The sequence below is a fragment of the Gopherus flavomarginatus genome, chromosome 18 (genome assembly GCF_025201925.1).
Source record: "Gopherus flavomarginatus isolate rGopFla2 chromosome 18, rGopFla2.mat.asm, whole genome shotgun sequence".
In the NCBI taxonomy this organism is placed as follows: Eukaryota; Metazoa; Chordata; order Testudines; family Testudinidae; genus Gopherus; species Gopherus flavomarginatus.
In genome coordinates this window covers 7,880,049-7,895,913 of record NC_066634.1, presented here as the reverse complement: position 1 = coordinate 7,895,913, position 15,865 = coordinate 7,880,049, and the positions used below count along the sequence as shown (strand labels likewise).

The window sequence follows — 15,865 nt, the reverse complement described above, 5'->3', positions numbered from 1 at the left end:
GGTGACATTCCCCAGCTGCCCTGTGCCTGGGGCAGCACCAGGCTTCGGCCCTGCTCACGCCCAGTGCTGAGGGTTCAGGGGAGTTAAGTGCTGCCTGGCCCTGGCCCTGGCCCCTCAGCACAGGCCGGGTTTCACTGCAGAGAGCTGGGTCTCACCTGGGGTAAGTGCTGCAGGCAGAGGAGTTACCCCAGGAGTGAGTTTGGCTCAAAGTCTCTATGCAGAGAGGAGAGAGCTGGGGGGACAGAGCCGGGCTTGGATCCCCCGGGGTCTGGCCCAAGAGTGTTTCTGTGAGCTGTGGGTCTGACTCCTCTCCACTGCTGCTCGCCTGGCCTGTGCAATGGGGACAAGGAGAATCTGAGCCTGTCAGTGCCTCCAGGTGACACTGAGTGTGAGAAACGCAGCTGCAATGGCTGAGCCCAGCCCCCTACACCAGTCAAATGAGACATGACTGTTCTTCGAATGGAAACCCCCCCAAAGGGGCTTATCTTGGCTCCATCAGACCTGCGAAGTGTCAGGCACATTATGGGTATTTGCAGCCCTGTCCCAGTGGCATCATAGTTGTATGTGGGCATGGACTCTCCACACGGCATTCTGAAGCCTGAGAGTGACTCTCAGCTACAAGCTGGGAGACCCTGTGATCTAGGCCCAGCTCTTCCACTGAGTGTTAGTACCTTCTCTGTGCTCTTCACAGCCCCAGGTACTAGCAAGAGCTCATGCCCCTAGGGTATAGGTGACACTGTCATTCACCCCTTGTATGGACAACAGAGGGTTGCGCAAGTTTACCTGAGACAGAGCCCCAGCTGAAGGCACAGTTGGGTCAGAGTGAAAGGTCACTAGGTGATTGGGGGCCTGGGATGTTGGATGATCCTGAACCTTTTGCCTCCACCCTGGTATCCAGTCCCTGATGAGAAGGACCCAGCTCCCCCAGGGGGTAATTCACCTTCTGGGCATAAAAGAGACATAATTGGGGTCTGGACCTTGTGTGGGATCTTCTGCAGAGAGGTGAATTCCTCCCCACCCCCAAAGGACACCTACCACAGGACTTCCCCCTCCTGCTTAGTCTCTTCCACCCTGTCCTCCACACCCAGCTTCAGCCACTTCTTCCCCGACTGCTCCCGCTCCCCATTCTGGGCTCCTGAGGGGTCTGCTGTCCCTGCTGAGAGGTCCACTGACGGATTGTGACGAACACAAGGCAGTTGGGAAAGAGCATCCAGAAATGACCTCTAAGCAGGTGGGGAGCTGGAATCAATGTGGCTAAGCAATGGGGGAATCAGGGCAAAAGGCCAAAGAAACGTGGGGCAGAAAGAAAGTCTTGTGAATAGATATTAACATATGTCTGCAAGCAGCTGAGGTCCACAAGGGAAATCTGTCAGGAGTACAAAGCAGAATAGTTTTGGAGATCAACTTTGCAGGGTATAATTGATGTAGAAGTGGATTGTCCTGGGATGGTGGCTGGGCACATTTCATCACTGGAATGGACTCAGCTTTGTAGACCAGCTAGACGGAGATATTTGGAGGAGCTCAGATGCTCCCCCTGTCTCCGCAGGTAACCGAACACCTGCCCTGGGTCCTGGCCAGATCATACCTCTGCCAGGTTAATGTGTTGGTTGCAGTGTTTGAATGCTCAGAAACTCGTCTCTTTCATCAACGACTTTGGTCCAATAAAAGATATTGCCTCGCCCTGGTTAATGTTTAACAGGTGCCCTGGTGCTTTCACTTTCCCCTGCTCAGAGTTCACACACAACTCCGGGATCCATTTCCCCCTCTGCCCCAACACGTCAGTTCAGTTCCATGGGCATTTTGTGTGGGGCTGGGACCCCTGGCTCACTGCATGGTATCACCTGGGACATGCTGAATCCTTAAGGTAGGTCCTTCCCGGTTATTACCCCCTTTCCTTCACTCTTAGGGCTGCTCATACTCCTGCCCCAGGGATCATGTCCCCTCTGCCATGGCCTGTTTCCACCTCCCAGCGCTAGACAAACCCCGATGGTGGGTGTGAGTCATCGCTCAGCCCATTATCCCCTCACTGCTTCGTGTGGTCATCTGGGGTTCCTTGTGGCCTTTCCCTGGAGGGTGTGATGAGGCGCAGGGGTGGTTTGGTGCCTCTTCAAAAGGGCCTGCTCAAAGTAGGGGCTGCCAACCCAGAACTGTGTGTGTGGAGGGGAGGGGGGCGGTCATTTGGCTCAGAGATCTAAATGGAAGGTGCCTCCCTGGTTATTGTTGCTATGTATAGTTCAGTAGTACCTAGAGGCCCCAGCTGAGATTGCTGCCCCATTGCGCTGAGTGCTGCGCAGATCACAAAATGAGGTCAGAGCCCCACTGCCCTGTCTGAGATAAGAGCCCCATTGTGTTGGTTGCTGCACATACAGACTGTGAGAGACCATTCCTGGCCCCAAATTGCTCTCAGTCTGGCAATCAGGTGTAGCTGAGTCTAGCTGGGTTCAGACCCTTTCAAGCCTTGTCTCCATGGGACATTACACTGTTAGAATGTGTTAACCCAGCACAGGATGCTGAATGCAGGGGCCTGGTCTGTGCTGGAGGGATGTGTGGTGTTAGATAACGTATTAACTATCAGACCTAGTAGTTCATCAAGCCATCAGCTCACATTCTGCCAATAATAAGAGCAGGGCCGGCACGTCCATTGAGGCGAACTAGGCAATCGCCTAGGGTGCCAGGATTTTCTGGGGGTGGCATTTTGCTGGGGGGGTCCAGAGGCGGCTCCGGTGGACCTGTCGCAGTTGTGCCTGTGGACGGTCCGCTGGTCCCGCGCGGCTCCGGTGGACCTCCCGCAGGCACGGCTGCGGCAGCTCCACCGGAGCCACGGACCAACGAACCCTCCACAGAAATGGCTGCTGCAGCTTCACCAGAGCTGCGGGAGCGGCGCGCGGGGTGGCGAAATGGCCATGCGCCTAGGGCGCAAAAACCTCTAGCGCCTGTCCTGAATAAGAGCCTTAAAGAGCCTGTCTCTGTCCCCTTGAGCACCTCTGCGCTTTCTCCCACACTGCCGGCCGCCATGCACAAGAACAGCCCCCCATCAGTGTTCACAAAGCCACCACCTTCCCCTTCTCAAAATCCCCCCTCAGAGCTACCTCTGCCATGGGGGCCTATTCAGCACTGCCCTCTGGCACTGGCTAGGCTAGCAGCCAGAGGCAGGGACTCCGCTTCCCTGCTACGCTTCCTCTTCTATCTCTAGGGTTCAAGGCTGGGGAGCTGGAGGGAATTGGCTGGTACCTCTCTCTCTGTGATTTGTGAGTGGCTCTGGGAGCATTCATGTAACCTAGCTCGGTGTGTGGGGCTCCACATGCTGTTGGGCTGGGTGCTAACAGCACCTGGTGCACTGTCTATACTGGCACATTACAGTGCTGAAACTTGCAGCACTTGGGGTGTTTTTTCACACCCCTGAGTGAGAAAGTTGCAGCGCTGTAAAGTGCCAGTGTAGACAAGCCCTTAGAGAGGCTCCCCCATAAGTGACAGTATTATGAATATAGGAATTTTGAGCCAGGCCCTGGAAGCAGACATGGAGATCATAGTGTAGCTGTGAACAGCAGTTCACCACTCATGCTCTCTAACTCATTTTATTAAAAGTTTTATCCCTTTCTTGTTCACTCACTGAGTTGTTCTGTGAACCCCAAGATCATTCCATGGTGCCAGAAGTGCCGAGTGACAGAGAGTCTGCAGCAGACATTTTGAGGTTAACTCCTGTGTTTGAAACTGAAAGCAGAGGAAAAGGGAGCAGGTGGAGCAGCAACCAGAGAACAAACAAGAGCTTTTGTATGTATTTTATGAGCATAGTATAGTTTAGCTAGCTGAAGAAGGGAAGAAAGCCAAATATGGATGGTGTTGCAAGCTCCATCCAGTCTGCGATTGTCAGGCAATGCTGCACAGAACTGGAAAAAGTTCTGACAGCTGTTTGAATTGTATTTAGCAGCTACAAGGACAAAGGAGAAAAAATGATAAAGTGAAATCATTAATGTTTTGGCATGTTTTGGGGGAGGAAGGATTGGATATTTATAATAACTTTAAGTTTGAAGAAGGTGAAACATGAAGCTAAGTATTCTGACAATCTGAGGAACATTGCATGTCAAAAACAAAATAAGACCTTTGAGAAACACAACTTTTTTACATGCATGTAAAAAACTTATGACATCACAGAACATTTGATTAAGAAGACTCAGTTAAACCTGTGACTTTGTTGAGCTGACAGAGTCTCTGGTCAGATATAGAAATAATTTGTGGCATTAAAGACAATATGTTGAGAGAGAGAGAGAGAGAGAGAGAGAGACTGTTCTGTGAAGATTTTGCTTCAGAAAAAGCTCTCCCGATCTGCAAGGCAGCATCAACTATGAAAGCACAAGGCAAAGACCTGAATTCACCAGAAGGGGTTTCCATGTACTAAAGTACAAAAGAATTTAGCCAGATAAGCTCAAATCAAAAAGTGGAACCTCTCGCTATGGAAACTTCTGATATTGAAGACACAGAATGCAGACATTTATGTGGAAGGTGTGGTTCACGACATGGGCCAAAAAGTGTTTTGACTTGGAAAACTCTGACAAAAATGTGGGAAAATAATCATTTTGAAAAACGCTGCAGATCCCAAATGCAGAAAAGTCAAGTGTCCTCAGTTGAAGACAACCTGGTTGAGGAGTTTTACACAGACATGCTGGGATCAAGCAAACCTGATGAGAGTGATTGGAGACTCCCTCTGAAAGTGAATGAAATAATTATTCCACTCAAATTGGACACAGGAGCTGAGGTTAATGTTCTGTCTGAACAAGATTATGAGACACGGAAAATAAGATCCAAACTGGAACCAACAAAAATAAAAGTAACTGTTTTTTTCTAGAAGAAATATACCAGTGAAGGAGAAGTGCATTGCTAGCACCAACTATAAAAACACCTGTGCAGGCTCCCATTCATTATGGTGCCAAAGGAGGTTACACCAATTTTTGGCCTGCTCACCTGTGAAAAACTCAACCTGGTAAAACAGTTATTTTCAGTCCAAGACCATACTGAACCTGGCTATGAAGCAATCATTTGGGAATATCATGAACTGTTTCAAGGGTTGGGTTGCTTACAGGGTGAACATACAATCCAGATAAACAAGCAGGTCCCTCCAGTTATCCATTCATATAGAAAGGTGCCATTTGCACTCCATGATAAACTGAAGGCTGAGCTCCATAAGAATGGAAGCAATGCAAGTAATACAAAAAATTGAAGAGCCAGTGGAATTGGTGAGTTCCCTAGTTGTTGTAGAGAAAAATAATGGCCAGTTACGCATATACTTAGATCCAGTGTCCTCAACAAGGCTGTATAAGGAAAACATTTTAAACTGCCAACCCAGGGCCGTCCAGAGGATTCAGGGGGCCTGAGGTCCTCGGCGGTAGGGGGGTGCCCCACTTTGGTGGCAATTTGGCAGTGAGGGGTCCTTCCGCTCTAGGACCCACTGCCGAAGTGCCCCGAAGACCCGCGGCAAGGGGCCCCCACCGCCGAATTGTCACCGAAGACCCAGCTCCCGGGGTGGAAGGACCCCCCACCAGGGGTCTTCAGGGCACTTCGGCAGTGGATCTCGGAGCGGAAGGCCCTCCTGCCACTGAATTGCCACCGAAGACCCAGAGCAGAACCTCCGGGGGCCTGGGCCCCATGAGAGTTTTCCGGGGCCCCCAGAGAGAGTGAAGGACCCCTCTCCAGGGCACCCGAAAAACTCTCGTGTGGGCCCCGTGGGGCCTGGAGCAAACTGCCCACTTACCCCCCCCCCGGATGGCCATGTGCCAACCAGAGATTATGACTCAATTTGTGAATGCACAATATTTCAGTATATTGGATGCATCTTCAGGTTTTTGATAGCTAAAAATCTTAGAATCACAGAATACTAGGGTTGGAAAGGACCTCAGGAGGTCATCTAGTCCAACCTCCTGCTCAAAGCAGGACTAATCCCCAACTTTTAAAAAAAATATTGAAGAAACCCCAAAACTGTCACATTTAATTCCCCATTTGGAAGATATAGATTTTTACACTCACCCTTCGGCATAGCTTCAGCACCAGAAGTGTACCACAAAACCATAATATGATCCATGAACATATTAACGGTGTCGACGCCTCAATGGATGACATCACCATCTGGAACCCAACTAAAGAGGAGCATGATTGTAGACTTTGGGAAGACTTGGTTGCAATTAGATCTGCAAATGTGAAGCTAAATAGGGAGAGATGTGTTTTAGGGTTTACAGAACTGACTTTTGGTGGAGATATTATTTTGAAGGAAGGTGTGAAACTTGATGAGAGGAAGGTTTCAGCCATTGAAATGATGCCACATCCCCAGTCAAAGAAAGAGTCTAAGAGTTCCTGGGAAAGGTTAATTATCTTGGAAAATTCATACCAAATCTATCTACAAAAGCAGAGGCTTTGAGGCAACTGCTAGAGAATAAAAATGAATGGTACTTGAGGAGAGAACAGGAGGAATCATGGGACAGTTGGAAACAACAACTGATACAAGAGTTAGTGTTGAAGTTCTGTGCACCAGGCAGACCTATTAAAATTTCAGCAGGTGTTTCACAGTCTGGATTAGGTGCAGTGATTGTACAGAAACATGAGGATTGTTGGCAACTAGTGGGGTACGCATCCCAGTCACTGACTGATGCAGTAACCAGATACGTGCAGATTGAGAAGGCACTTTTAGGAATATTGTTTGCATGTGAGAGATTCAATCAATATATTTATGGCCAGACAGTAATGTAATGAATGGCTGATGATGCCCTGAATCATGCCCTGGGTTTAATGGTCCCAGCAACTCCTGCCTGAGTCTGCAGAGAGCCAAGGGCCAGAGCTCTGAGAGGAGAACTGCCCCATGCAGCTCAGAGGGAGGTTTATTGCCACCCCACTGCTCTGGAGGCCCTCCAACCCCACCCACCAGGGACTGTGTGTTTGACAGGGGGGGAGAACTCTGAAATCAGAAATCAGAGGGGAAGATTAAACAACCCAAAAGACTCAGAGACTTGCTAACCTACCTGGAGAAGGGGTAATTGAGGAACATGAGTGGTAAAGACTCACTCCAGAGGGATGTGCTGGCAACCTCTCCTCTCTAGGTAATTGACATATTGGGTTTATGGAAATATACTAGATGGGTGGAGAATTTAAGGTATGTGTCATTAGATAGCTGTTAGGTGTTTATATATGGGTATATAAGAGATAATGTTTTTTTAGGAGGGAAGATGTAGAGATATGTTTGTGGAAGATTATAATTTAGAGACAGTCCCTCATAAGTGTCAGTATTATAAATATAGGAATTTTGAGCTGTGCCTGGAAGTAGGGTGCGCAGTGCACAGCATGTCACTAAAAGCTCCCTAGTTAGGAATAAAACTTTGTTAAAAACTTTCTCATTCACTGGTTTGTTGTTTAATGAACCCCAAGATCATTACAGCAGTGCTTAGTGGGGGGCTGGGTCCTCAGAGTTCTTCTCCCGGATCGAACACACAGTCCCTGGTGGGTGGGGTTGGCAGGGCCTCCAGAGCAGTGGGGTGGCAATAAACCTCCCTCTGAGCTGCATGGGGCAGTTCTCCTCTCAGAGCTCTGGCCCCTGGCTCTCTGCAGACTCAGGCAGGAGTTGCTGGGACCATTAAACCCAGGGCATAATTCTGAGCTTTTCTCCTCACACATGAAACCAGGAAACTTACATTTTCTTTTAAGCACAAGACATGAATCTGCTGGGCCCCTCTGATGCCTGGGCCTTAACCATTCCCTCCGACAGTTCATGATGTTCCCAAGTGACTTGGATGGGCTGAGAAGGGAGATGCACACAGAGGAGTTAGATATAAACACAGATTCTCTGACTGGAAGGCTGTAGCGTAACACGGCTTTTATTCTTAGAATCCAGAACGATAACACACAAGGACCCAAATGAGAGAGAGACAAAGCAGAGAGGCCCAGGTCACCCCGTTTTTCTCTAGGCTGCTGTTTACATCTGTCTGCTGCTGGACCCGGATCACACATTTCCCTACCATAGACCCCTGCCTGCCAACAGGACCAGGAAACCTCCCGTTTACAGAGATATCTTACTATTCCAATAGTTTTTCAAAGCCGGTGCTAGCGCACTGGGGGCCCTAAGCAGGAATACTGCCCCCCATACTAAAACAGGCAGGTTCTTATAATAAAAAGCAAATAGGGTGCTCCCTTGAGCTACTTGGGTCCCTAAGCAATTGTTTAGCTACTTGAGTCCCTAGCACTGGCTCTGCAGCTTTCAAATGCATGATGGATGGGCTTGGAGGGAGCTGGAAGTGAAACAGAAATAGAGTGACATGTTAAGGGCAGAAGAGCCCATTGCGTCCATCCAGTGTAACCCTGTGTACACAGGCTGATGAATTAGGGGAATAATATCTGAGGCTCTGAGCACAGCTGAGACAGCCCCTGCTGACCCCCACAGTGTATCTTCTTGTAATGTCTGCTGATGTGATGGTCTCCCGTTGATGTCAGGGGAGGGGGACCAGGTATCTGATAGCGCCCCTTGGTGTCTGTCACAGCCACTGGCAGCCCCGTCCCTGTCACTTGGCAGTGTCACTTACAGAGGTTGGTGGTTTCCGGGCAGGCTGATCTATAGAAAGGTGCCCAGGTGTCACCACTGACCCAGGTGTGAGACGAGCCTCTCTGGGGCTGGTCCACATAGCATGTGAGTCTGTCACAGCCCCAACTGCACAGCCTGGTTATTTAGCTCACGCTGTAGAACCCCATGCAGTGAGCTGTGGAGAGCCCCACGTCACGCATTGGCTGTGTTGTCCCAGCTGGAGGTAGGTACAGCCAAGCCCCTTCTGCAGGGGAGATAGTGATGTGGGTACCACTGGGGTTAGCTCAGAAGTGGCCCTGCTCTGCTGCAGGCTTCTTCTGCACTGGAATTGAGTGGACACCTGCACCAATGGATGGTCAGAGAACTGATCAGGGAAGAAATGGCGGTGAACACACGGCACTGCCAGGGGGTGGAAATTCCTAGTGCCAAGCCTAGCAGGCGGCCGGGCAGCATGGGTGGGGTGAAATCCTCTCCTGTCCCTGGGGAGATGCTCTGGCTGGGAACAGAGTAGGTCAGGTCAGATGATGGATGGGGCATGTTCCCTGCACTGCAGTCTGGGGAGGTGTTAACCATCCCTGCTCTCTCCTTACAGGTGCCTGCCTAGGGTGTCCCCATGGCGACGCGGTGGTGGCTCTGTGTGTGCAGCCTGGGGATCCTCCTCCTGATGCCGTGTTCTCTTTCTGGTAAAAACATTTGAATCCCAGTTATTTCCCTCCCTCTCCCCCATGTACGCTGCCCCCTGTTAGGCTGGGTTGGGGCATCAGAGTCCCAGTGACTCCTCCCTTGGTTCTTATTTTCCTTGCTTTTTGAGCCTTCAATCACATCTGGGTCACATTTTCAAGCTTTTCTCTGCAACCACTAGAGCTAGAAACTGACTTTTGTTTTACATGAAAGCTGAGATTCTCACAGAATCACATGCCTCCAGGAGCTGGGGTTTATGAAACACACATAGTAGCCCAAGAGCTGGCAACACTTAGGATGAAAACCTCCTTGGTACCTTTCAAAATGTCACCCTTTTCCCTTCCCCTGTAGCCACACAGTGAGTGTCAGGTGCTGCAGCTTGGCAGCAATTGCTCTACAATGGACCCATGATGGGACAGATGAGTGTGGAGACCCTTCAGACCAGTCATTCCGAAACTGTGGGGCATGGTCCCCTGGGGGGGTGTGGAGGAACATTCAGGGGGGCAGTGGGGCTCAGGCGGCCCCATGGGGGATGGGGAGGAAGCGCCACCCAGTCCTGCTCTGCCCACAGAAAACCTCTAACCTCAGCCACAGCTCAACATACCCTCTGCCCCAGCCCCAGCTACAGTTCCACTATGCTCCCTGCTCTGCTCCCAGCCCAGTTCTGATACCAGCTTCAGCTCCACTCCACCTCCAGCCCATCTCCGCCCCCAGCTGCACCTCTGGGCCCCAGCACTAAGCCAGCTCCAGGCCCAGCTGCAGCTCCACTCCATCCCCAGCCTGACTCCACCTCCAGACCAGCACCACCTCCAGCTGCAGCTCTGGGCCCCAGCCCTAGGCCAGCTCCAGGCCCAGCTGCAGATCCACTTTGTCCCCTGTTCTGGCCCCAACCCAGCTCTGCCATCATTCCCTCTCTACCCTCAGGCCAGCTTCACTTCTAGCCACAGCTCCATCCCCACCCCCAGTTCTGCCCCCAGCTGCCCCATCAGCCCAAGCTGAGAAAGTCTTGGCAGTGCAGTAATGGAGGGCAGTGTGAAGAGATTCCATTACTGGTAGGGGCAGCACAACAGGAGAATTTTGGACACCACTGCTTCAGACACAGCTATTGTATAGACATCACATAAATCACCTTCAGGTGCTTAATTTCCCCCAGACACCAATCTCCAGAAGGGTGACTCCCCATTTAAGCCAGTTTCTGTTTGGGGTATTGAATCCATGGAAGGGATGTGCGATGGTCCAAAGGGTCATCAAAGACCTGATACCCTCAAGCCAGTCAGAAGCCCTCTGAGGTGGCCTCTCAGCAGCCATTGTGGGGCTACGTGGATCTTAAACTGGTCCATCAAAGAAGTTGTTCACACTGGAAAGAGCTTGTAACTAGGTGCCATGGGGCTGTGCAGGGTGCTATGAACTGGCAGGTGGCTTCTAGATGGGGCCATCCCCTACCAATAGAGTGTAGGTAGATTGCAAGACAGGCACCTTTGGAGGAGTTTCCAGGGGATAGTAGGAAAGCATTGGAGGACTAATTTGTGCCAGTTGTGGTCTGGCTGCACTGCCTTGTGTCCACACTGAGAGAAACTCAATTGGTCTACACATGGCTCAACCTTGGGAACCTTCTGCTACAAGTTGTGCATGGCTGAGGGAATTCTGTTTAGCTTAGTGACGCCCTCTCCTCTGACTCAGTTTGTGTTTGTATGGCTGGGACCTGGCTCAGTGATGCCCTCTACTTATTCCTCTCACTCACTCTGCTCCTGGGGTTGTCTATTGCAGTGAAGTTCTCCCTGGCTGGCTCCCCAAGCCCCGTGGTGGAGGTAGTTGGCCGAGATGTGGTGTTACCCTGCCAGCTCTCACCCGCGTCCCGGCTGCCCAGCATGGAAGTGCTGTGGAGGAAAACTGGATCAGGATTTATCCCAGTTCACAAGTACTCGGATGAGGGTTCTCAGGACCTGCCGGGGAAGGGTTACCAGACCCGGACGGAGCTGTTCCTGCAGGAGTTCAGCCGTGGGAACATCTCCTTGAAGCTGAAACGGCTCCAAGTGTCAGATGATGGGACATATCAGTGTCTTGTGATGAACCCAGAATGGACCCAGGAAGCCACCATTGAGCTACGGGTTGCAGGTGAGATGCAGCGCTAGAGGATGCTCTGCCTGGGCAGGCAGAGCATCCTGTACCCCTGGGGCACCCCAACACTGAGCCCAACATGGCACCTATGGTCGTGTTCTGCAGGGAGCTGTGTGCAGGACTCAGTAGGGGGCACTTTCTCCTCGCACTCAACACTGACCCCACTGTGGTACCAGCAGGTCAATGCTGCATTAAATGACCTCATTTCAATGAGATGTAAAGCTACAGTCCTCAGCTCTCATGTTCATGGTGGTGCTGTTTGAGGGAGTGGGACCTTTACCCCCATGTTCTGCCCAAATCCCAGCTCAGGTGACAATTATATTCGGTCTCCCTAAAACTCTCCCTGCAGTGTCCAAGGACTGGGATATTGTTTGTTGTTCCCTGGAACTGACCCCGCGTTCAGTACTGCACAAGGGCAGTGGAAGGGACGGTCTCTGCCCATTGAGCTCACTAAGTAACGTAGCCCCAGACAATATAGTTCAGAAACATCAATCCCCAGGTGAGAGGTCCTCCTTTGATAATGCAGAATATTGAGGTTGTTTTAAATCATCTCTCATCTTTGGTGGCTCCTCGTCCAAAGGCTCCATGGGAGATGTTTACTTTTAGGGAGAAATTTAAAGGAGGGGAGAGTGGTTGTGTGCAGCATAGGGAGAGAGAAACCTAAGCAGGAGGGGTGGCTTGGCCTAGGGCACCATTAGCAGTGCAGGAGAAGGACACCAGAGGGGACAGTATTAGGAGGGTGGCACAGGAGGAGTCGTAGCAGTGATGTAGGCAGTGTCACCATCCCCTACTTCCTGCTCTGTACTGAAGTGAAGTGATTCTGACAGCTGCTGGGTTCCATCCCAGATGTAGCTGCATTTCAGCAGCTGGTGCAGTGATATCTGTGTAGCACTTTCACCCTGTACATTCCTCAGTGAGATTTCAGGGCTCAGTGCTCTATGGAAATGCAAGATGGCATTATTTAATTCCTCCAGTCATTAAGATGAGGGGTCCCAGGGAGGCTTTGCACATATGGGAATGGAGCTTTCCAGCCACACCACCCTCTACCCAGCAGTAGCTGGGGAATCACATGGTGCTACCAAAGACACAATTTCCTGATACACACACTCCCTGTCTCCCTGCAGCTGTGGCTCCCGTGTTCATTGATGTGCTGGGCCCCCGGGGTCAGGGGATCGGTCTGGCCTGTAGATCCACAGGCTGGTTCCCCAAACCCGAACTCCTGTGGGTTGGAGAGAACTGGCAGAACCTAGCAATGAAGATTGTGACCAACATGGTTCAGGACAGAGAGAACCTGTATAGTGTTGTGAGTCACGTCACTGTCACAAAAGGAGAAAAAAATGGAGACATCAGCTGCATAGTGCGGAATGGCCTGCTGCAGACTGAGCAGAGATCTGCCATTCACCTTTCAGGTGAGTTCCTTCCCAGCCCCCCATGCCGAATGGGTTGTTGTTGTTAGTACTGCTCAGTGTTGTGAAGGCTGCTAAGTTGTTATTGCTGCCAGTGTTGCTCTTGTTGAAGTTCCACAGATGCTCTTAAGTTGGAGCAGCATGTCAATTGCTCAGACATCAGTGTTATCCATCCAATAGAGCACAGGCTCCGTTCGGTGTTGAAGGTGCTCAGCCAGGTTTATGGTCAACAAAACATGGTACTATTGGCTCATAGGAGCTACAGTTACACTAACGTGTACTTGTGATGTGGTACCTGCTCAGTCAGTGCACCAGGATGCTGTCCCCGAGACTAGTACAAAGATGCCCCTTCTATGACTTCTCCTACAAACAAGTTACATATTTCACTCCAGATGTGGTTGGTGACCAACCCTTATTCATTATCCTGTCATCCCATCGTTATCCTACAAGGGGTCAGTGTTTTCCTGTACCATATCTAATGAAAGTGTTTATATAGTTACTTGAGAGATCTGTTATATCATTGCACCATCCTCTCCAGTCAGGAATGTGCTTACTTCATGTGCTCTTATTTTCTCAAGGCCCAGTCTACTCTGGTTCACAGCTTTTTAGTTATAGCTAGGGCTCCAGCAAGGCTTACTGGGGTCACCATGGGAATGTGGGGCCTGAGTCACTTGAGAATTGCACTTAGCTAGAGCCTATTTCTGGTACTGAGAGAGGAAATGTCCTTCTAACCTGATTTGTGGGGCTATTAGTGATGCAGATGTCTGTTATATGGACAAACTGCCTGTCAAGATCTGGACTGAGTCTCATAAAATGAACTCAACATCATTCTTGGAGAAGTTGGCACATTTGGTTGATAAAGGTAACTGTGCTGACATAGATTCAGGGAGTGTCTATACTAGAAAAGCTATAGCAGAAATATGGTAGGGTAAACACTCAATACAGTGGTAAAAGGGGTCCTTCTGTGGCTGTAAAAAATCCACCTCTGTGAGAGGCGGTAGCTTGCTTGACAGAAGAACTCTTCCATCGACCTTGTGTCTACACAGGAGCTTAGTTTGGCTTAAATACATTGCACAGGGAAAGAAATTTTTCACAGCCCTTAACGATGTAATTAATCCATCTAACTTTGTAGTGTAGACCAGGACTCAGACTCTGTAAGAGCATTGTCTTAGTTCTGCATGAAACTCTGATGACAAAAATTAGCACTGTACAAAATCAAGGTAGCCCATATTAAATGGATTAAAAAGTGGCTAACTGATAGATCTCAAAGTAAGTGTAATGGTGAATCATTCTCCAATGGGGATGTTTCTAGTGAGGTTCCACAGGGATCTTTTCTGGGCCAATGCTATTCAATAGCTTTATCAAAGAGTTGGAAGGAAATATAAAATCATTGCTGGTAAAATATGCAGATGACCCAAAAATGGGTGGAGTGGTACATAATGATAGGGACAGCTCAGTACTACAGACTGATGTGGATTGTTAGGAAAGGTGGGTTCACACCAACAACATGGTATCATGGATCCACAGGACCAGTGCAATGGCCTGAGTGAAAATTCCCATTTTGTCAAACAAGTATTTCAACATGGCCAAATACCAGGTCACACATTTATGAACAAATAATACAGGTGACACTTACAGGATGGGAGACTGTATCCTGGAAAGCAGTGACTCTGAAAAGGACTTGAACGTGAGCTCCCAGGTCAATGCTGGAGCTAAGATGGTGAATGCAATCCTTGTATGTATGAATGAGAATAGCTAGCAGGGGAAAGTAGGTGATATTAGCGCTATGCATGGTGTTAGCCAGAGCAGGACTGGATACTGTGTCTAGTTCTGGTGTCCTGTAGCGGGGCAGTCACCCTGCTCTGGCTTGAAAAGAGTTAAAAGCCAGGGTTGGAGCTGAAAGCAGCTGAGGGAGGCTGATTGGGTAGGCAACCGTAGATGTGGCCACACTCAATTAGGGTCCAGCTGGCCCTGATAAAAGGGCTGGGTGCTAGGTAGAGGGAGTCTCACTCTACTGGTGGAGTGAGAAGGACCTGGCTGCTGGCTAGAGGAGAGTATCCCAAACAGAGCAGTGCTGGAGAAGGACAGGTGGAACTGGGGAACGCTGGCCAGGTGAGTCCCCAGGCTGAGGCCAGGCTAAAAGGGCCTGTGGGGGTACTGAGGCTGCAGTGGTATAGCCAGGCCAGGAAAAGGCACCAGGTCCAACCCCCCTTGCCAATGATGTTCAGACTGCAGTTTGTCCCTGAGGGAAGGGGCTAGATGAAGACTGGCAGTGGGTCACTGAGACAAAGTGAGATTAGGGGATTGCGATTCCCCAGGGAGGGGAGGACCCTGAGTGTGTGGTACTGCCAGGGGCCAGTGCCTTGCAAAGGGGCACTGTGGGCTGTGAGGGACGTGGGACCTAAACTAAAGAGTAATGGAGATAAGGGGAGGCGCAGGCAGCAGCAAGGGAAACACTGGCCAGCAGGAGGCGCTCTGAAGATGGAAGACCAACAATACCAACCAGCAGGGAGGCGCCGCGGCAGTGAGTGCACGCCATGCTTCATGCCCACACTTTCATATGGGAAGCTGACAAATTGTAAATTGCTCAGAAAATAACTACAAGAACAATCAGAAGTCTGGAATCCTGCCTCATAATCAGAATTATAGGAGCTCAAGTTATAGAGCTTATTCAAGTGAAGGTTTAAAGGTGACTTGATCACAGTCTGTAAGTACCTACACAGGGAGGAGATTTCGGACAGTCAATACATCTGATGGCCGGAAGTTGAAGCTAGACAAATTCAGACTAGAAATAAGGTGCAGATTTTTAACAGTGAGGGGAATTAACCGTTGGCATAAAAGACCTAGAGATGTAATGGATTATCCCTTACTTGGAATCTTTAAACCCAAACTGGGCGTCTCTTTCTATAAGATCAGCTGTGGCTGGACCAGAAGTTCTGGAGTGGATGCCGGGATCACTGCAGGAGGGTGTCTGGCCTGGGATATACAGGAGGTCTGACTAGATGGTCATAATAGCCCCTTCTGGCCTTAACATCTATGAATCCATCAACTCATAACACACTGGGGCCAACTAGGAAAAAAATGTTCTCTGCTGAACTTATCAGGA

General features: G+C 50.0%; 1 pseudogene; it reads left to right on the top strand.

Annotated features, from left to right (window-relative positions):
- Positions 1-1,743: 1,743 nt before the first annotated feature.
- The window catches only part of LOC127036609 (butyrophilin subfamily 3 member A2-like), a 29,661-nt pseudogene continuing 15,539 nt past the window's right edge, over positions 1,744-15,865 (top strand).